General features: G+C 39.1%; 1 protein-coding gene across 2 annotated transcripts in view; it reads left to right on the forward strand.

Moving 5' to 3' along the window:
- The first annotated feature begins 18,610 nt into the window (after window positions 1–18,610).
- The window catches only part of plxna1a (plexin A1a), a 423,762-nt gene continuing 419,990 nt past the window's right edge, over window positions 18,611–22,382 (forward strand). For both annotated transcript variants that reach the window (XM_087307529.1, XM_087307530.1), the window contains exon 1: window positions 18,611–18,789. The gene's annotated coding sequence lies outside the window, so the exon portion shown is untranslated. The remainder of the gene's footprint in view (window positions 18,790–22,382) is intronic.

The raw sequence follows: 22,382 nt of genomic DNA on the forward strand, positions 1-22,382 counted from the left end.
GAAGATTAAAATGACCACTTGTTGAGAGAGAGTAAAAAAAATGTTTCTTTCAGGCTCTATTTTGTAGCCTATTCATGGAAGGTGCAAGAAAGATGTGTTGAACAGGAGAGCAGAAGAGACAAAATGTGAGAGAGAAGGTCTGCCGAATAAGGGAAGATGAATTACAGGAATGTGCGCGGCTCGTTTAGGAGCTGATGTGTCGGGAAGCGGAGGATGGGTGTTAATAAGAAGCCTTATGTGGCTTTCTATGAACTGAAATGCTTCACAGGCCATGGGAACAGAAGAGAGAGAGAACATGAGCAAGGCTGTCTGATCTCTGCTGAATCATACAGATGGCACTTAAAAAGACATGACAAACAATGAAACATTAAAGTGCACACAGGTAAGTGTAATTTATCGAGCTCTTTCCAGAACAATGCTTCTCATCTTGGTCGTGACCAGAAATTGGGTCGCTTTTTTTCTAGGGATATGAACAAAAACAATGGTCCGTTACATCACAACAAAATGCAACCATATTATAATTCTGAATAGCCAAATAAGGTTATAAAGCTCATTTAAATGAGAGAAGAAATACTATAGAGTTTTGTTGTTGACATCAAAGGCTGTTCATTCATTCATAATCAACAATTAGCTACTTGGTTGAATCTAGTTAAATTAAATAGTTGCCAACACGACAGCCTGGCATGCACATGGTATTACTGATGCATTAGATTTGCATTAGCATTAGATTTGAAGGACATTTCAGTTTCTCATAAACTATGTCCAAACATAAAAATGGTAAACTGAAGTATGACCAGCTATATATATATATATATATATATATATATATATATATATATATATATATATATATGAATAATCATATTCATATATGTGGTGACTTTGTGTTTCTTGGAGGGAAACAGTACCTGCAAGGTACAGTTCAACTATAGCATGCTCGCTGACTTGGTAATCAAGTCCTGAATGGGAGTCTGGCATTACCTTTTATAGTCCAGGCTCTGCTCCCTACCTGGAGGGTACCACTAACAGGTAAGTATAACTTCCATAATGTTCTCTATGTTATACCATAGAACAATATGTACTTAATACATTTATGTAACAACACAACAATGGTTTGGTCAGATTTTGTACGCATTGTGCCGCCATGGCAGACGTCATAAACTGTTTGGCCGGCACAATATAGAAGTCCGACTAATCCTATACATTTCAACAAGACAAAACATTAAACAACAATGTATGTGTGGTGTATCTGGAAAAATGTATGCAGTAATGAGGTGGTAAGTGTGTGGAAATTATCAGGATACATGTGCACCCGATCTCTCATGACAGTAGAATGTGAAATGAGGTAAGTGATGGTGTGTTTGCGTGTGTGTGTATGCACTACTTGTCCAGGCTGCACACTGTCTGGGTACCGAGACAGGTAGTTGGCAGTTACGTTAAGCCTCCCTGGCCGATACTGTACCTTGAATTTGTTAGGCTGGAGTGCTAAATACCACCTTGTGATGTGGGCATTTTGGTCCTTCCTTGTATGAATCCCCAGAAGGTAATACCTGAGGGAATCCAGGGCCCACTTGATGACAAGACACTCATTCTCGATTGTAGAATACCTGGTCTCTCTTAGCAGCAGCTTTCTGCTCATGGTTCAATTTGTTGCATTATTAAAGAGGTCCCATATTACCGATAAATTCAGTATGAGGTACCACAGGGCTCAGTACTAGGACCATTTAAATTTGACAATTTTGATTGTTGCTTTCTTGTTTAACAATGTATCACTGCTTTGAAACAATCCTTGTTATATAAATCCTGCAAGCACAGGACGTCAACATGACGTCATATTGATGTTGTACCTTAACATACCCCAAAGTCGTGGGGACGTTGGATTTTGTTTTGCAATGAAAATCGGGTTGACATCAGAACCCAACGTCAGGTCAATTTCAGTGTCCAATGTCCAAGCTAAAATCAACCAAATTCGTTCATTTATTCATTTTCTTGACGGCTTAGTCCCTTTACTAATCTGGGGTCATCACAGTGGAATGAACCACCAACTTATCCAGCACGTTTTTACACAGCGGACGCCCTTCCAGCTGCAAAACATCCACACTCACTCACACTCACACACACACACACACACACACACACACACACCGGACAATTTAGCCTAACCAATTCACCAGTACCGCATGTCTTTGGACTGTGGGGGAAACCGGAGCACCGGGAGGAAACCCACTCGAACGCAGGGGAAACAACAACACTACCTACTGCGCCACTGCATTGCCCAAAATCAACCAAATATCAATATCTAATCATATTACACCTCGACGATGTGTAGACGTTACCACTATTATGATTTTGGTCACTTTCCAACCTAAAATCATAAACGTCCTTAGATGCTGGCTAGACATTGAATTTTAACTTAATATTAAACGCCTTATGATATTGTGTGCCTGCTGGGAAGGGCTATAATAATGAAGCTGATGACTTAAAATGTTTTATCCAAATAATTATTGAGAAATAATCTAAATCCAAATTTAGGACTGTAATTTAATTTCACATTTATCCAATAGAAGTAAAATAGGTCCCTGAGCCGTTCATGAGTTTTATTTCAATCTGTTTCTCTTGGACAGTAAAATCGTGACACAGAATCTCACGACTGACCGATTTGATTTCCTTCATGTGCTCTCATGGCTGAAGTGCCTGTAATGGTCACTGATCATTGGATTTTAGTGTCTTGTACTGCGGTTCCTCCAAAAAAACAACCTCAAGCTATGCAGCACTGAAGCAACATGCCGGACTTCACACACAGTGAATAGCAAGCTCTATGCTCTGTCACATTGGCAAAGCTGGGTGGCTCTAGCTATGAATTAATTAATTCTCTCTGTCGAAAAGACCAAATGTCCAGCAGATCTCCAAAATCTCGCACTGTATTAAAGCACAGCATACTTTTTGTATTTATCAGGTTATTGTTGGCCTCCCAAATAAATAATAATCACAAATAAATAATAACAAATTAAATATAGTACAGAAAATTTTACCTGTTCCTTGTTGCATTATATTGTTCGGTAAAAAAGGAGAAAGGAAATTGCCACGGTAGCAAAAAAATACTAGCAATATAATTTAAAATAATAATATATAACAGTACTAACAATATAATTAGCTGTTTCACACTGTGCATCCGAGTTTGGTTTTTGTCCTCTCATTTTCCCACAGTGATGATGATGATTGCTTCTTTCCCAACAGTTCTTTTCTTATCACCCAATATATGATGAGCCGTCCATTTTCCCCCCATCATCCCTCCTCTCTCCCTCCCCCAACCTTGACAGGCTATAATCCCCATATTTTGTCTGAGTATATCAATTCTGCTACATTTGGCTGGGCTAATGCCCCGCTGCGGGGTCTCCTGTGAGGGCTGAGAGAAGAGCGGGACCCTCTCTGGCCGCTTACATAGACCTGCGACTGCCATTACGCCATCACTTTGCATTTAGATAACTGCCAGAGCACCTAGTAAATCAGACTGTGAGCCTCCACGTCAGTCTTCCCAGCTGCAGGAGGCTGAGGAGGGGGTTTCTCCACCTGACTGAAGCCCTCCATCAAATCAGCATCTAGATCCACTCCACAGTTTCTCTATTAAATGAACACATATGCGATAAGGATGGACTGGAAAGTTCATACTGAGATTGTGGCTATGCATGTAAACAGCAAATGTACAACATCTTGAGATCTGTTGCACCTTCATTGCTTAGGAAACTTAAGAGTTCTTAGTTGTATGTATCATTTTAGTGTCGAAAAAATGTATATGGGTAGTATAGGCCAGGTGATGTAGGCCATTTAGAGAATTGAGAAAGGTCATAATGATATCCATTTTAGCACATTTTAAAACAGCACCCCATTTTGGATGACACTAATTATCTAATTAATGTTTGAGTATTTGTCACAGACGTCTGTAATTCCAAGTATTAATTCATAATGGACTGACATATAAGTGTTTATTGCTGTACAGAGGTGGAAGGGTCTGTTTTGTACATCTGCACATTGCATGGACTGTTTATAGTCATCCCAGCAGGCATAAAACATCATAAGACGTTAATATTAGGTTAGATTTAGGTCGTGATGTTAGGTGACCAAATTTCAATGATCGTTATTTTTCGTTTTTACGTTATTATTTTACGTCCAATAACAACATAAATCAACACAGATATTTGATTGTTTTTAGAGTGTTGGCAAATTACCAAAACATCAAGCCAACATCTTAAGCCAACGTTATATTATTGTCAAATACTGACATTTATTCGTCAGGTTTGGTACCCAAAATCTAATGTCTGATAGACATCATAGTGGTAACGTCCACATAATGTCAAGCTGTAACATCATTAGACAATGATATTTGGCAGTTTTTAGGTTGTGTTGGTAAGTAACTAAAATGTCAAGCCAACATTTTAAGCCAACGTCATTTTGTCATTGAATACTGAAATTTATTCGTCAGGTATGGCATCGAAAATCTAACTTCTGATAGATATCATAGTGGTAACATCCACACAATTTTATCCAATAAAACAATTACGCATAAGCTACGATGGAAACAATTTTACCGAACAAATATCAGTATGCGCATTAAAAAAGTTATGTGAAAGAGATAATGTGATGATAAAAAAAATATGTGGGAATGAATAAACCAGCCGGCTGACCCCATAAAACACCGGAAATGTCGTTTTGGTCATTATAAAACGCTTCAACCATTTCAGTAATAGTGTTATTATACATCCAGAACTGTCAAGTGCTTCTGTGCTCCACATCTCACAACTTCAAATGCCACCACGTGTTTATTGTGTGTTAGCATTTGTCTTCTGAGGCGCAAGTAATTTATTAAATAAAAAAAAAGATTCACGCAGCTTCTCTTACTGCAGGAAATTCTGTTTTTATTTTCGATATTTGATGCCAGTTAATCAGGAAGTTATGATTGTGTTCTCTTTAACCCCTTTCACACATACAGACCTTTCCGGAAAATTACCGGCAATTTTCCAGAAAGGTTGTATGTGTGAACAGGTCCTTTTTGAAAATACCGGTAAATTCGTTCTGGCTATTTTCCGGAAAGAGAAGTTGTAACATTACCGGCAATTTGCCGGAATGCTGCGCTGTGTGAATGCAGAAGGAAGATTGCCGGAAAGAGCGCGTCCACGTCTAGAATGTGCTGACGTGAGACGTCTGCTTTAGCCAATCACAACAATCAGACGCATTTACGTTCACGCGGTTTGTGAGAATAAAAGCCTTTGAATATTTTTCCAGACACATTTAGCCGCTAGAAGTTAGTCAGATCACGTTTATATGTTCTTCTTAATGCCAACTGTGTAAAAAATCATCGATGAGATGCTTATGATAAGCCGTTGTTTGTTTACCTTCAAGCTTTGCGTGTGCCTGTGAAACAGCCTTGTGAGCGACTGCACACGCACATATTATGAACATCTCGACATGCGAAAGTGACCCTGCAAAAGTTGTTCACAATATTGATCATTCACAGAGTTTGTAATTTAGTCAAATGTTTACAAATACAAGCGCAGCCGTTTAAAGCTTATTTGTGGTGAATGATGTCAGAATTTACCGGTATTTTGGAATGGATGTGTGAACGGTCTTTTCCAGAAAATTTCCGTAATGTCCTCGCCTGTGTGAACATTGCTTTTTTGAATATACCGGTAAAGTCGTTCCAGAAATTTTCCAGATATTTACCGGTATCACTGTGTGAAAGGGGCTAGTGACTCATTGGATGGAAACTGCTTTATTTGCACATCTTTTATTAGATATTCCAGTGTTGTGCATACAATTTGCATTTTAGATGGAAATATAGCTACTGAGTTTGGTGGGCAATTTGCTCTGGACTTGTTACAGAGATTTTGTGAGGTGTCGTTTACACTAGTAAATTAGAAAATAGTAAGAAAAGGCATTAGTGTAAATAGGGCAACTACTGTAAGAAAAACGAAAGCTTGGAGGTTCGAATGAAATTACAATTGAAAAATACTTTTGTGAAACACAAATGTGTCTAATGATCCCCTGAAATAGTCCCATCCAAAATAGGGCTATTGCTGTAATTTGTTTCTAAAATAGGAAAAACTAAGTGAATTGCAGAATGACACCAGCATCTTCTAGTAAAATCCTTACATTTAGGGCCTTTTTACACATGGTAATAAGATACATTTTCATTAATCTAATCACTGCTGGATGGCATTATTACAGGTGTATTTAGATTATCCTTTTGAATGTTGAGGGGTTTGTTTTTTGTTTTAGTTGTAATTTTAATTTATGTGTTGTATGATTTGTTATTCTAATTAGTATGGATTGTGTTGAGCAGTTTGGGAAATGCTGTGTTGTAAAAATGTGCTATAAAAATAAACCTACTACTACTTCTACTTCTAGGTGTAAATAGTGTTTAGAATATTTTGAGCTTTCGATTGCTTCCAGAGGGCGACATAGGGGCTCAGTGTTGCCTCACAGCAAGAAGGCCGCTGATTCAAGTCCCATCTGGGCCAGCTGACATTTCTGTGTGGAGTTTGCTCCAGGCGTGGATTTCCTCCAGGTGCTCCTGTTTCTCCCCACAGTCCAAAGTATGACGGCAAATCTATGGCAAAAAAAAATAAAAAATAAATAAATAAATTAGTGCACCGTTGATGTTTACACGCGAGGAGAAGTGAATCGCAAGAATATTACAGACCTACACACAACGAAACTAGTGCTTGCGCGCATTGGCGGTGTTCAATGCGAGCACTGAACTGATCCACCACGAGGAAACAGGCGCTCATGAACTCTTTGTAAACCCTCCGAAAGTGTAAACTTTCAGAGAGGGTAACCAATAACGTTAGAGATAACAATTAAAACAAGTGTCGCCCCAAGACTGATAAAAATCCAAAAAGTTTTGTGTGAGCAGAGAGAAGAGCCAGCAAAAGCGTACATTATGATGTAAAGATGATGCAAAGATGATGTGCGTGCGCGAGGGTTTACAACAAGCTCACAAGCACCCATTTCCTCGCGGTCGATCAGCAAGCACCAGTTTTCTCATGTGTAGGTCTGTAATCTTCTCGCGGTTCACTTCTCCTCGCGTGTCAACATCACCGGTGCGCTCAATTATTTTTGGTAAAAAATTGGCGTCATACCCTGTGTAGAACCCTGGCCTCTTCCACCACTCCTTTCCAGCCTTCCCGATCCAAAGCTTGCTTTCTCCAAGCATGTACTCTTAGGGTACGTAGATCATCTTCTACGTCATACCAGGACGTCTTCTTCCTTATAGTTTTAGCTTGTATGCTCTTTTAACAGCTCTTTGTTCGGGGAGCCTCTCTAATTGGCCCAGCCATCTTATACTGTTTCTCTTTATTTCTGTGAGCAGGCTTGGCTTCGTGAATTGAAGGTCAATTGAATAAACTAAATTGGCCATAGAGTATGTGTGTGAGAGTGTGTGGGTGTTTCCCAGCACTGGGTTGCAGCTGGAAGGGCATCCACTGTGTAAAACATATGCTGAATAAGTTGGTGGTTCCTTCTGCTGTGGCGACCCCTGATGAATAAAGGGACTAAGCTTAAGGAAAATGAATGAATGGATGAATGAATGAATGATTGCTTCCAGAGGCATTCATTCAGATTTCTTGTCATACTTCACACATTGTTGTATCAAAAGACATGGGTTATTATTCAAGTATAGTTGCAATCCACACACGTATCTTTTGCTTTCCTTCTCACTCTTGTACGTAGAAGCATGGGTTAATTGATTCAACAGTACTGATGTGTTTCACTCAGGGAAAGAGATGCTGAGCTTGACAAAATAAGAAGAATGTTTCTTCACTAAATCTCAATGCAAAAAGACACAAGAAGCATTTGAATGCATGTTAAAACCAAGTGAAAACGCTAATGCATTTCAGTTGGCCACTTGCAATTTAATGAATGAAAACGCATGTTAATACCATGAGGAAGCAGAGCCTTACACTCATAACAGCCCAAGACAGCACATCTCCAACATTAAACATTATATTTTATGACCACTACTACTGAATCCTCCATTTCTCTATTTTTGTGGCTAAAGTGCAACACTGCTGAAGGGTAGAGCAGTTCTTTGGCTGGTTCCAACTCTACTCTTTCGCTCCTCCAAACACATTGCAAAATTTCTTGTTAGATAAGGTTCCAGAAATAACAACATACTACTGCAAGGACAAAGAAAGTCATGAGATCTGACAGGCAATGGGACTCTCTCTCTCTTCCTCTTACCCTTTCTTTCTGCTCCTGTCTCTTCCTCTCGCTCTTGCTTTCAGGGATGGGTGCTCCCCGAGGGCTGCGCCAGCCCTCCTTTCTCCTCACTCATTTACACCACTGCACTGATGCATGCTGGAATTGATAACACGGACACCTTCTCTTATCTTGTCTTACAGTAGTCTTTTGAGTAGGAGTCCTTTGTTACCCAACTGGCAAAGAGCAAAGGGATGTCACAGGTCTGTATGTGCTTCAACGAAGTTGAAAGTTCTGGCAGTTTGCTAAGAAAAGGTTTTCATAAAAGAATCAATTGATGTAAACTAACATATATCACCACATATCGATCAATATTCTATCATTGTAAGTCTGTGTGAACAGGAAGTTGCTGAGACTTTTATTTCAGTATATTGATGTACTTCCAACTGAAACAGAATATTGAGTAGAAGGCAGGGCTTCTTTTTGCACATCATTCCCTCATAGCAAATAAACAGTAAGAGGGGCGTGGTTAAGAACATTATGGCAGAAGCCCTGAAGTTATTGTCAACAGTGAAGAACTGCCACTTCAAGTCAAGTGCAAGTGATTTACAAGTTAAGTCACGCAAATGAGGCAGTGCAAATTAAGTGGTGTGGTTTGAATGTTTTGTGCGATTGACGGTTTTAACTCGCGAATCGCTCGAGTTGGAAAATCTAAGCTTCGGCGGACATTTGCACGGCGTTAACCAATCATGAGCTTTGTCTTGTTGGGGCGTGATTTATGAGTAGTGCCTGTTGTTGGTGTCCCGGGGGGAAATTCTCCTGCCAACACCGGACAACAGTTCATCAAACTGGGCTTGGCTCAGTCTGAAGCACCGCTGAAAGCTTCCATCATCCAGGTATAGTTTCTGGAGGAGTTTATGAACTCACAGAGCTGAGTGCACCTCTGAATGGATATAATTGACTTAGACACTGCTCCAAACAAATCTACTCTGTTTTTAAGCCTTCATAAAGCACATAAACCCAGCTATTCTCTCAATAAAATCCAAGTTAGCCATTTAGCAATGAAGCTAGAGTCACTTAGAGTGAAAAGGGAGTGTCACTGGGAGTGAAAGATCTTGAGGAGGAACTATGGACCAGTTTGTGACCAAGGTGAATGGTGGATAAGGATTAAAGCAGAAGTGGCAGACCTGTATGGTGAGCCAAACCTAGTCACAGAAATAAAGATGAACTGGTTAAGATAGCTGGGTCACCTAGAGAAATTGGCCAAGCAGAGAGCTGTTAAGAAAGTGTACAAACAAGTTTGAAGGAAGAAGACATCCTGGAAGGCCATGGAAGAGGTGGTTAGATGGCGTAGAAGAAGATCTACGTTTCTTAGGAGTGTGTGCTTGGAAAAATCAAGCATTAAAAGGTTAAAAAGGCCAAGGCTTTACAAGGGCCGTAGTGCCCCTGGAAGAAGAAGAAGAACTGTAAACCAGAACCAAATTCAGTTAACACCCTCTCGGTATGTCGGTATGGAAAACTTGATCAATGATGCATTGATGAGTATGTGCATTTCAAACCGTTATTATTCTACATGAATCCACCCTTCTTTTCTCTGTCTTAATAGCATTACAATGTATCTGTCACAACCAAGTAATTCATTTCTATTCGACAGAAACCACAACAAGGTTTTTGCCAAGGGGACGGATGTTGGTAAGTGCTGCCGTGGCGACAGTAATGCGCAATGCATTACATCGATAGATGGCAAAGAGAAATGGGAACCGATGGACAGCTCCTGCAGACAGTAGAAACGCTTCATGGCCTGTTGATGAATCGCAAATAGAGGATCAGGGTCTGGCACATGAAAGCGATTTGGAGGAGGGAAGGAGGGGGTTAGCAAGAGAGAGAGACTCCCTTTACACTCACCATGTCAGGCCTCAGTCTTTGACTTCGGTTGGGACTAATGATCGGTCTGATATGGGCAAGTAATTGGTGTCTAGGGATGTTAGACTACAGTGTCTTATGTATAACATAATAGACAGCCAGAATGGACCAGTATAGGGTGCAATATTTAGTCAGGAAGGCGATGCACGCATACCGTGAAAGGCAATTAAAACTAAGGGACTGACATTCGGGTGATGCACTGCCCAATTACGAGGGCAGGACTGGGCAAGCAATTACAACCGTTTTGGCAGAAGCATATGTAGTCTTATTCTCTGCTTAGGTCTGATTATGAATTGGCTTATGTTTGTAGGCAAATGTGAAAAGTTAAGAAGTAATATCTGAGGTTGTTGACCTCATAACTTAACGCAGAGGTTAAAATCCTTGTAGTCTTGAATAAACATTGGCTACATTCACAGAGCAGCTGGAATCGGCTGTCAGTCTTTAGACATCTCACCCATTACTAAGCCATGACTTAAAATGTTATTGACCAGTCCTACCTAGTTATTCTCTGACAAAATTTTTGCTTGTTTTGGGGAGTTTCAAAGTCTTAGGTTTAATTCTGTAAGATTGCCAGCAGGCATGTGCCACCTTAAAGTCCACTATGAAACAAAGAAGAAAAACATGTTTTACTCTGACAACTATTTTAAATGGCCGACGCTGTGGCACAGTGGATAGCACTGTCACCTTACAGTAAAAAGGTCGCTAGTTTGAGTATCGGCTGGGTCAGTCGGCATTTCTATGTGGGGTTTAATGTTCTCCCCGTGTTTGTGTGGGTTTCCTCCGGGTACTCCAGTTTGCCCCACAAGTCCAAGACATGTGGTATAGGTGAATTGGGTAAGCTAAATTGTCCATATTGAATGAGAGTGTATGGGTGTTTCCCAGTGATGGGTTGCAGTTGGAAGTGCATGCGCTGCATAAATCCTAGTTTATACTTCTGTGTCAAGTGACCGGCATAACCAACTGCGCATGCAACGCGCGTAGCTGTGCATTTATACTTCTGCGCGCTGTCTCTGTTGGTCTTTTCCAAATTGCTAGTTGGCAGTGAGGTGTTAATGTGTCTCTTTTGAAGCAGGAACCGGCGGACGTGCAACAACTTTAACTATGAGGTAAACACAAAACAAAACTTTCCATCAGGAGCTCCTTCGATGGACTCCACACTTGTAAACAATCGCTCTATTGGGCTCGCGCCCGTCGCGCGGCTCTCTGTCCTGCCCAGACTTGTCAGCGCTACTAAGCCGACCAATCAGAGCTTGCGCTACACGTCGTTGTGATGTGTAGTTACATTTTTTGAGACGTGCACGTCAGTGAAGCTAACGGCAAAGGCGTAGGGCTATGCGTCAGCGCCGTAGCATACGCGTGCGCTTGATGCAGAAGTATAAATCAGCCTTAAAACTCCACACAGAAACTTTATGGCAAGTATCTACAAATAATGAAAGTCATAAAGGATTTGGTATAACATAGGGTGAATAAGTAAAGTATAATTTCTATTCAAGACCAACTTTAAGGGGAAAAAAGTGTGTTTGGTTAGATGATTCATTACTTTAAACAATATAGTTGTCAGTCACAAACACTGACTTCATTAATTTTTTTTATTTTGCAGACTTATCCAAAGCAACACGGTGTAGATGTTGTGAGAAGTCAAATTTCCTTTAGCATTTTGATTAAAGAAAACACAGATGGGTAACGTTTAAAATTGGGAGTGCTATTATTAGAGGATTAAGTGCACAGAAACAGATGTGTCTTCAGCCATTTCTTAAAAATGTCCAAAAGATGTGTAGTATTCATTGTATTATCAGTCACTGTGTATTCATAGTGTGATCATATTGCAAGCTAGGCTATTTGTTGTATGTGCTGACTCTCTAAATTTGAGTCATTTTATCAAATATTATTGTAACATCATCAGCATGTCTTTAAGTTGCATACATTGCTTTATTCTTAGCTTTCATGTCAATATTATTGACTGTTACATGAAGAGCCGGAAACGTAGAAAAAAAATCTAGAAATTTTAAATGAGCTATTTTTAAATGAAGTTTGATACAACCGCTTGTACATAATGACTTAATGCAAGACGTGTAAAGAAGGACATCAATGCTCTGTACATCCCAAATGTAAAACACATCCATTAGACAAACACACACTTAGCCTAACATCTAATTATCCAGCCAGGGAGGAACAAAACGACGCTTATTTCTGGATGCAGACACCAGACAGTGTCCCCACGCCCACGCTCCTTTGCTCTCTGTTCCTTACTGTCCTCTCTCCCATCATTTAGTGTGTTAGACAGACCTAATTCACACAGAACTGCAGCGTGAGCACAGAAGCAAAAGCAGGTCTGTGATGTTCCACATGATCAAAAAAAATGTTAAAGAATAGACACACTCGGTTTCCGCCAGTTCCTCCTACTTGCCCCAGTCGCACATCACAGGGGTGCAGAAGCAGCCGGTCTTTTCTCTTCTTTTTGATTTGCGCCAGAGAAAAAGAAAGTGTTTGTCCCTAATTAGCTTCCCTTGCTCCCGCTTCCACACAAGATTTTAATTATGATTGGGTGTTGCAGTGGATGTGAAAGAGATGCATGGCTGACATCAAGGCGGAGCTGGCCAGGAGAGATACGCCATGAGCCCCCGCGAGCCATCTCGCGTTGTATGGAAGTCTTTGCTTCTTGGTGAAACAATGTCCTGTGAGGAAATGTTCGGCCGGGAGCCGCAGGACATGAAACTGGAGGCTGGGAACGGGGGGCAACGTACAGCTGTGTGTTTGCAAAAGCAACAGCCAGCACAGCAGGCCTCCGAATTCATGTTTCTGTAAAAGGTTCAGAGTAGGTGAGTGGGGAGGCTCTGTTACAGCCCACATATTGGACATGTATGGATACAGCTATGATTATATGCTGGGAAATGGGAGCATTCTTGTATTCATTTGGAGAGGAATGTAAGTTTGGGATAAAAGGAAACAAAAATGACTAATCACTTCACAGTCGCCACCTGCTTCACGGAGACTATCGAAGTTGGAGAGAAAAGTTTCAGACCTAATCAATCTGAGTCAGACTTTCTTAATGCCACTGACCTTGCAAGCATCCCCCGGGAGGAACGGCACACTAACATTCAGAGCACTTTGTTTTTAAGATGCAAGGCCAACTACTGAATGACCTGAGTCCTCCACACTACACCTGGCTCTAGAAGCACCTGACACCTGACCAGCACCTGCAGGAGCTCTCTGCTACAGATTAATACTGCTCGTTGAACTCTGTAACTTTGACAGAGTTTATCAGTTGGAGTGCTTCAGTTTCACTCATTTTCTCAGTATGCTCTTGTGAATTAGTCAATCGTTTCTGGTCAGTTTTGAGAGGGATGGCTTGATGGTGTACATTTTGTGGTAATACTAGTCTTATATAAATATTAGAATCTGTTCAACAATTGTTAACTGTTCCTATCTATCGATCGATCGATCGGTCGGTCGGTCGGTCGGTCTGTCTGTCTGTCTGTCTGTCTGTCTGTCTGTCTGTCTGTCTGTCTGTCTGTCTGTCTGTCTGTCTGTCTGTCTGTCTGTCTGTCTGTCTGTCTGTCTGTCTATCTATCTATCTTTCCATCCATCCATCCATTCATTCATCCATCCTTCCATCCTTCCATCCATCCTTCCATCCATCCATCCATCCATCCATCCATCCATCTATCCATTCAAATGGGCTATCATTCTATTAATTGTTCTATCATTCTATTTATTATTTACTTCTTGCATCCATCCATCAGTCCATCTTTCTATCAAGTGTTACATCCATCTATTGAATGCTGTCATTCCGTTTTTCCAATCAATCCCTCTGTCTTTCTTTCTTTTTGCCCATTCATCTGTCCAATCATCCATCAATCCATCCCTCCATCCATCAATCCAACCATCTGTTCATCTGTTTTTCTTTATTTTTGTCCATCCATCTATCAAATCTGGTAGATAAATGTAATTTCTTTGTGTCCATCCATCCATCCATCTATCCATCCATCCATCCATCCATCCATCCATCCATCCATCCATCCATCCATCCATCCATCCATCCATCCATCCATCCATATGTGTTTTATTTTGTCCAAAATTATTATGTTCATCTATCCATTTGTCCATCCATCCATCCATCCATCCATCCATCCATCCATCCGTCCATCCATCCATCCATCCATTCATCCATCAATGGCTATGTTGCACACAAGTTATGTACAATTTGTAAGTGAAGGATTTAAAAAAAAATGTATAAATATAATACAGTGCAGCAATAACATGGCGGTCAATGGAACAACTTCATGTTATAATTATGTGTTTTAATAAATAATTAAAAAGAAGTTAGATATAGATTATATGTTGGATCATCTCTTCAATTACATTTCTACTGTTTTAGGTTACTGTTGCGGTCTCTATTCAGTAAAAGCATCTTAGTGTTGTGGTCTCGATTCAGTATTAGTATCTTAGTCTTGCGATCTATTAAAATCATAATTTTAGGGTGCACTCACACTTTGCTTTCTGAACCATGCCGAGGCAAATTTCCTAGTTTGTGGACAAGTGTGTGCTCCGAATCATCCCCAGGCGCGGTTCCTGTTAAACTGTACAGTCACATCATCGATGACGTAAGCGTGCTCAGGTTCAGAATGTTAAAGCAGTGTAAGCGCAGGCTGTCAGGGGAGAGGGGAATAGGGACAGGGACGCATCGGACAATTCAAGGCAACTGTAGCTAATGTGAGTACGCCCTGGGTATAGTGGCAACATTATTATGACCTATACAGGTTTTTAAACCTGTACCTCAAAGTTTTTAAGCTCAGAAAAAGTTCTCAAAGTTCTTTATAGCTGCAGTATATACATTTAGCTGCATTTCAATTAAAGAAAAGTAACTCAGAGTTCTAGTTCAACATAAACCTTGCCTTCTTGTTACAGTTTAGTGTAAGTTTTAAAAAGAAAACTTTTGGATGTGGGAAGACTAGCAGTCGATATGTTTTTCTTCAGTCAAGCAAACATATTCACATTTACTTCTTCACCTTATCGCAGATCAATGGGCAATAGAGAGGCCCTGATATTTATGGATTCTGTAATTTTTCTTCCCAATCAGATTCCACTAGGCTTTGTTTTGCTGACATGAACAATGTTTTCCTAAAACATTCAAAGTGAAATTGTCACTGACCCATTATAATGTCCCCAACCCGATATACTCTCTTTGTTTTATTCATTCAGCCTCTTAGCAGGACAAAATGAGTGCAGATACTCTTATATGTGAAAAACCGCTTCAAGCATGTCCAGCGAAGCCATCAGTGATGCACCAGAAAAGCCTCACATCACTGAAGAATTGTGTCTACAAACAATACGATATTACAAAGCCATGTTATAAAGGTCAGAGTAGAATGTAGTTTATTTTAGTGTAAATTTTGACTCGTCCGACAGCCTTGTTTGTGCATTCAGGTTCCGTCTTCAGTCTAGCGCTGGATTTGTCAGTGGGTGTGCAAGTCTGATCCTGAATCCACAGTGTTTATCAGAGATGCTCTGGTTTCTTTGTAAGGAAGGTTATGTGTGCAGTAGGATGATGGGATTGTAAAAGCCTAGCGGGTGGTCAAATACATTCTAACATGAGATGGTCTTTGTCAGTAACTGGTCAAACAAGAAACTAACCTCATTGTAATCTAAGGATTTATAACACCATATAAAGCAAACACAGAACAGATTTCGTCTTATTGTTAAAGTACTGTGTTTAATGATTGTTTGTTATGCGTTATGTGGCTGTGCTCTGCTCCAGTCGCACATTTTATGGCTTCCAATTAATGATCAAGAATAAAGCAGCAAAGTTTCTACTTGGGTATTTCCAGAATTTATAAGACAATTGCCAGCGTTATGTCTGAATACAAACAGCATATTTTCTGTATTCGGCATTATATGTTCACGTCTATTATATGCACATTTATGATTTCTCTCTGAAAGTACACAGAAAAACAATATTAGCGAAGCCAGGAGTGTAACTAACATTTAGTTTAAAGCTACAGTATGCATGTCTTATGATTTATGTTGAAATGTATATAATATTTACATATTTGTGTACTAGAAATGAAGTTCTATCATGTAATGAATGCCCACTGTTTTAAAAGAGTTTAAGGGTAACACTTAAAATCTCCAAAATGGCCAAGTTCATAGTTCAACACGAATGATGGACTATGCAGTTATTACAGTATTTATTAATCTCTGTTAACTATAAATATTGAGCTATGATTAATAAGTGTTGCACAAGACTTTATTCTTAAATAGTAAATTTATTAATGTTATAACATTAAAAAGTGTTACCAGTTCAGATTTTATTTATGATTAAATGTAAGCTAAAAGCTAATTCTTTCTGTCAGAAATGGTCTTGAACATTGAAATGCTTTTTTTATATAACCACTACATTTTAAGTATACAAACCGTACAATTTTGTAGTATTTTCTATTTATATTTTGTGACATATACAGTCAAAGTCAGAATTATTAGCCCCCCTGAATTATTAGCCCCCTGTTTATTCCCTCCATTACTGTTTAACGGAAAGATTTTTCAACACATTTCTAAACATAACAGTTTTAATAGCTCATTTCTAATAACTGATTTATCTATCTTTGTCATGATGACGGTAAATAATATTTGACTAGATAGAGTTAGGTTAACTAGGCAGGTTAGGGTAATTAGGCAAGTTATTGCATAACGATGGTTTGTTCTGTTGACTCAAAAAAAAAATTATAGTTCAAAGGGGCTAATAATTTTGACCCTAAAATGTTTTAAAAAAAAATAAAAACTGCTTTTATTCTAGGCAAAATAAAACAAATTAGACTTTCACCAGAAGAATAAATATGATCAGACATACTGTGAAAATTTCCTTGCTCTGTTAAACATCATTTGGAAAATATTTTAAAAAAGAAAAAAAATCAAAGGTGTGGCTAATAATTTTGACTTCAACTGTAAGTGGTATACAAACGCATAAATGGTGAGATGTAATAAATTGTCATATTTTATTGTCTTGCAAATCGAAATTGGTCACATTAAGCATTTCGACAGTGTACAGTTGCCTTGGTTACCTCAACTTGCCAACGTGACTATTGTTAGGTAAGGTCTATTTGGGGGCAGGTAAAAACCTGTGCTTGTAAACTTATTATATTACAGCTTTTTAACACTCATTTTGAAATCTGTACTTGTTTAAAAAATTTATGTCATCCTTCCTGTAATTTGAACAATATATATATATATAAAAAAAAACATTATACACATATAATCAGGGGCGGCTTTAGTGATTTGGGGGCTCTAAGCAACTCCAGCCATGGGGCCCAAGTCCTGAAAGGCACTCTTTCTACTTTTATATAATTTTAGTTATTTTGCTGATTTTATTTTTGTCAATCAATCTTCTTTTCTACGTTTTATCTTAATGTTAGTTGTAAATTAATTTTAAGAAAACTAACCATTTAAAATGTAGAGCTTACATTAATAAATATATATTTGAAGAGTTCAGATGCAAAAAAAGTGCCATCTGAAATTTCAATCTAAAATGAACATTTTTCTCAGCCTCCTTTGTTTATGTTGAGATGTTTTACTTTAAAGACCAGGAAAATGACTTATTCTTTGCCATAAAAGTGATATTACAGAACATACACACAAGAGCCTGATGAAAATACACATTTTAGAAGAAACTTTCAGACGGCATTTAGAGGTTTTTGTATCAAAACTCTTAAATTTATAAATTTGACTGCTGTATTGCTACATGTATTTTATTTTACAATATATAATTACATACCATTACACTAGTATAATAATATTATGTTTTATTGTAAATTACTATCTATCCATCCATCATCCATCATCCATCATCTATCTATCTATCTATCTATCTATCTATCTATCTATCTATCTATCTATCTATCTATCTATCTATCTATCTATCTATCTATCTATCTATCTATCTATCTATCTATCTATCTATCTATCTATCTATCTATCTATCTATCTATCTATCTATCTATCTATCTATTTGTCTATCTGTATATAATTTTCTTTACTTCCTTTCCCACTTATTTAAATATACTTTCAGTTATCTTGTATACATGTATGTGTAACCCTATGTATATGTATGTTCCCTGAGCTCCTATATACCACACACACAAAAATCCTTGTGTCTGCGCACACTTGGCGAGTTAATCTGATTCTGATTTCACTCTTTTAGATAATTTCTAATTGTTTAAACTGGTATTATTACTCACAATAATAGTTACAATACTCCCATAAAGCTGTTGTATGCATATCTTCATGCTTGGCTGGCGCACGCAAAAGACAAACAAACCATATTCTCTGTGATTGTAATAAATGTGCATAGATACATCGACAGGTGGTGCAACGGACCGGTGTTTAAGACTACAGACTAACTGTATATTTCACCATAAAGGCTTGGAGCGCGCTCAATGTCGCCGCCTGGCCGCGGCGCGAGATAAACGACTCTGGCAGTGTGTTGCGTTCCCGGAGACTCAAAACGAGGCTGCGTCTCGATGAGGGCGCGCGGACTGCATTCCTCCTCATTCATGCCGTACTGAGACTTCACACTCGGAAAGTGCACGCGGAGCTTTACACACTGCTGCCGAGGAAATGTACTCAAGTTTGAGATTTTACGCATGGCGAGGATAATAAACCAAGGCATCAAGAGCACAAGTGAGTATCCTCGGCTCTTTACGCACAGGCGCTACTTTTCCATGCAGTTTTGTCTGGAGGAAAATGCAGTTTTTTGGGTGATCAGATGTGCGTCGCGCGCTGTTTTCTTCAGCGTTCACCGTGAATGTATCGATACTTGATTGCGACGGAGCAGCAGAGCAGTGCGATGTGGTCATTTTAAATGCGGTTTGACACCTCGGCGTCTATTAACTGACGCATTAAACAAGCTGATGTCTGTGCTGAGCTGCAATAGCGGATGACTAACTTGGTTAGATTCCCTGTGGTTTAATTACTGAAATAAGTAACATGCAGGTTATGTGGGTACAGGGGCGTTCTCTGGGAATATGCAGAATGTAAGCGATGCTTTTGCTGGATAGCTCAGCTTACCACTGCATATCACACTTTTAGGGATAAGCTTAACTGCTAGGGAGGGGTGTTGGATGCGTTTTTAAACACATAAACCAGGCTCTGTCCAGCTCCTCTCAATTGTTTAGTTATTTGGCTATTGGATTGTCAGTATCAGTGTGACAGTTATGTGGGTTGGCTGTCTGTAAAATCTCGCCAACACTGATTCAACCGGGAATTGGCAAAATTGGATGTAGGTTAGAACTGTCGGGCTTGCATTGGAGAGGAAGAAATTTAGACCAATTTCTCATTTGCAATTTAACGCGTGGAGTATCTACTTATGGCATTCACATATAAACCTCTATCAGATTATAAAATCTTATACTACTTATATGGCGATTGAATGACCTCTTATGTGAAACAGGCTTTGGCTTTTTGTTAGGCGGGCAACTGTTAGATAGTCGAAGATTATGTGTGTTTATGTGTATGCACGAGATTCTCTGCTTTATTTCACTGAGGATGTCAGTAAAGTCTGCTTTGTACTTGAACGTATTGTTGCGCTTTTTTAAGAACAAAGAGGTAATCTGGTATGTGCTTGTTGTGAGTGAACTGAAAGATTGCGTTTCTCAGCTTTCTAGCTTGTCCATCTACGGAGGATTGGTTTTTCAGACGAAGGAGCTTCACACTAGGAAGAATGCATTTTTTTTATTAAAATGAAAGTTTTAAACGGAGAGCTCAAAATTAACCATGAACATTTATCGACATTTAGTCATTTAAACGTAGACTTCAACCACAGTCAGCATTTAGCACTCGAATCTGGATTGAGTATTTTCTAACTGCGAGTGCGCGTCTTCTGTTCAAAAGTTACATGTTTTATGTAAACATCCTATTCCATGCTTATTGAAAACCTGTTGTTTGTATAAAACGCATCCCTTATGAACAGAACCGCTAGAAAATAGTAATGTTTATATTTTGGTAAGTTATTAAACCTCCGTTTACGGTTATTTTGTAGCGATGGACATTCTAGGGGTTTTAATCTATTTCATAACTGTTTTCTATCGGATTCACGGTCTATATGCTTCATTTACCAGGCTAATTTTGATGAAGCAATATTTGTAAATATGATTATACCTACAACAATCTGTTGACAAATGGTGTGAAGAATAAAACAAAACGCATTCAGTCGCTCAAATGTTTGTTTACAGACTTTCTGTCAGCAGACTGAATGCATTTATTGACATTAAATATTCTGCATTAAGTGAATCATAATGTTAATGTTTTGCATTTTGGCTAACCATATATACTAACATGAAATACTCATTTGTCTCGATTTATTAAAATAACCAGCCATTCTGTTGACTGATCGAATTGTGTTTTGCATTCAATGTAAGAGCTATTCTTGAATTAGACACCCCGCCCCCTTTTTCTTATATAGATATTAACGTTAGCTACAACTAATGAACTAAATTGTTTTCCCAAAATAAACCACTTAGTTTGCATTCAGTCTCTGGTAGTTTGATGCAGTTTGTGTTATGAAGTGATGCTAGAGTATCAATCTCAACGTTACAGGCTTAAATGTCCACCTTTATGTCAAAGCAGTTCACCTCAGTGGGAAACGAAGTGCACCATGTCAGAATTAATCTCACTTTGAGTGGTTCTGTTCGGCGCACTCGGCCTTTGCTGTGATTGACGGATGTTTTAAATATCCCTGACATTCTCACCTTCGAGCTTGTCAGTGCCAGCCTCCTCTTGTGTCTTTCTGTCGGTGTGGAGTGGGCTTTATTAAAGGTCCGTGCCCACTTTACATGAGGCGTTGCGTGTAGACACCTTTGGCGCCTTTTTCCACTTTAATAACATCTATGGCGTTTACAGGACGTCACAGTTCTAGTCACAAGCTTGCATGGCATTTATAAATGAGAAGACTGCGGCTAGCAGTCACACTTTGTGGCTTATTGCTGGGAATGTTACCAGAAAATCATTGGTTGATTTTATTTTATTTATGTTTTATGACTGAAGCTGTGTTGAACTCCATTGGCCAATAGTGGTTTAGTGTTTACTGTTTACCAAGCAAGTTCTAAAATGAGTTATTGGAAGGAAAGAATGTTCAAATGAGACTAAAGTAGGTTCTTGAAAGAAAAATATAAAACTTTAGACATTTGAGTTATTGCCAGTGGTGGTAAGTACCTTCCATACTCAAAATCTTGCCCACAAGCATCTCTTCTTCACATTCTTCCGCTTTAGCTACCAGTTTGCTGTTTCATGTTTTACTTTTTTTGAATAGACGACTTTCTCATTACTTGCCTTTTTAGTTTGCTTCAATATCACTTCTAGGACAGACAATGATATCTTTTTGATTGAGTTTATCATAAAACACAAGTTTATTTAATTTACTTTTCCAATCCATTATCAGCTCTTTCTGCACCTCAAATCTGCGGAGACGTCAAACTAACACAATAAAGGCAGTCAGGCCTGAAGTGTTTTGAAGCTGACTGTATCAGATCAGAGGAAGAGATAATAAAATTGTTTCTGTCTTCACTTTTCTTCTACTATGTACGTTTATATAAGTGCACACCGACGGCTGGCAGATGGTTATCCCTCTGAGAAAGCGTGTGATATTTAGACGCCATAGAAATCTGACAGGAATAGAGATTAGTTTTTCATTTTTTTTATGTGATCAGTCTTATTAGCAGGCCTACTGTGTTGTATATTTTTAGTGCCTTGGTACGACGTGCAAAGAGCGATGCTGCATCAAATTCATTACCATTTCCTTTTACTGAGTTATTGAGTGCGTATAAATAGTGCTTTGGCTTGAGCAGGGTTTGGAGATTGAAGGGTCAGACCATGTTTTGTTTGTCATGGCCGTCGTCCAGAGGAGATGCAGCTTTTCCCGCTCCCACAACAGACTGGAGGTCTCAGCTGGGAACCTCAGTGTAGGATCAGTGCCACTCTCATGATGTCAGGACCGCAATGATGAGCTCTCATTCTTCTTGTGTTTTCCCGTCCTCTTTCTTTTCCACCACTCACTGAAATAAAAGAGCTAGCAGCTGATTTAGGAGGATAAAAAAGCCATTTGCATTCCTTTGTTTAGAGCTGCTGTATTTCTTGTTCTGCTGTCAACGTATGAGGCGGCTTGTGAGATTAGCAGCTTTCTTTGGTGACCACTGAAGCTTGACCATGACCAACAGAGTATCTCATTCCAGAAAAGATGAGTCAGCTTTATATTCAAATGCTGTATGATATTATATACT

The sequence above is a fragment of the Danio rerio genome, chromosome 23, assembly GCF_052040795.2.
Source record: "Danio rerio strain M-AB ecotype USA chromosome 23, GRCz13ab, whole genome shotgun sequence".
Lineage (NCBI taxonomy): Eukaryota > Metazoa > Chordata > Actinopteri > Cypriniformes > Danionidae > Danio > Danio rerio.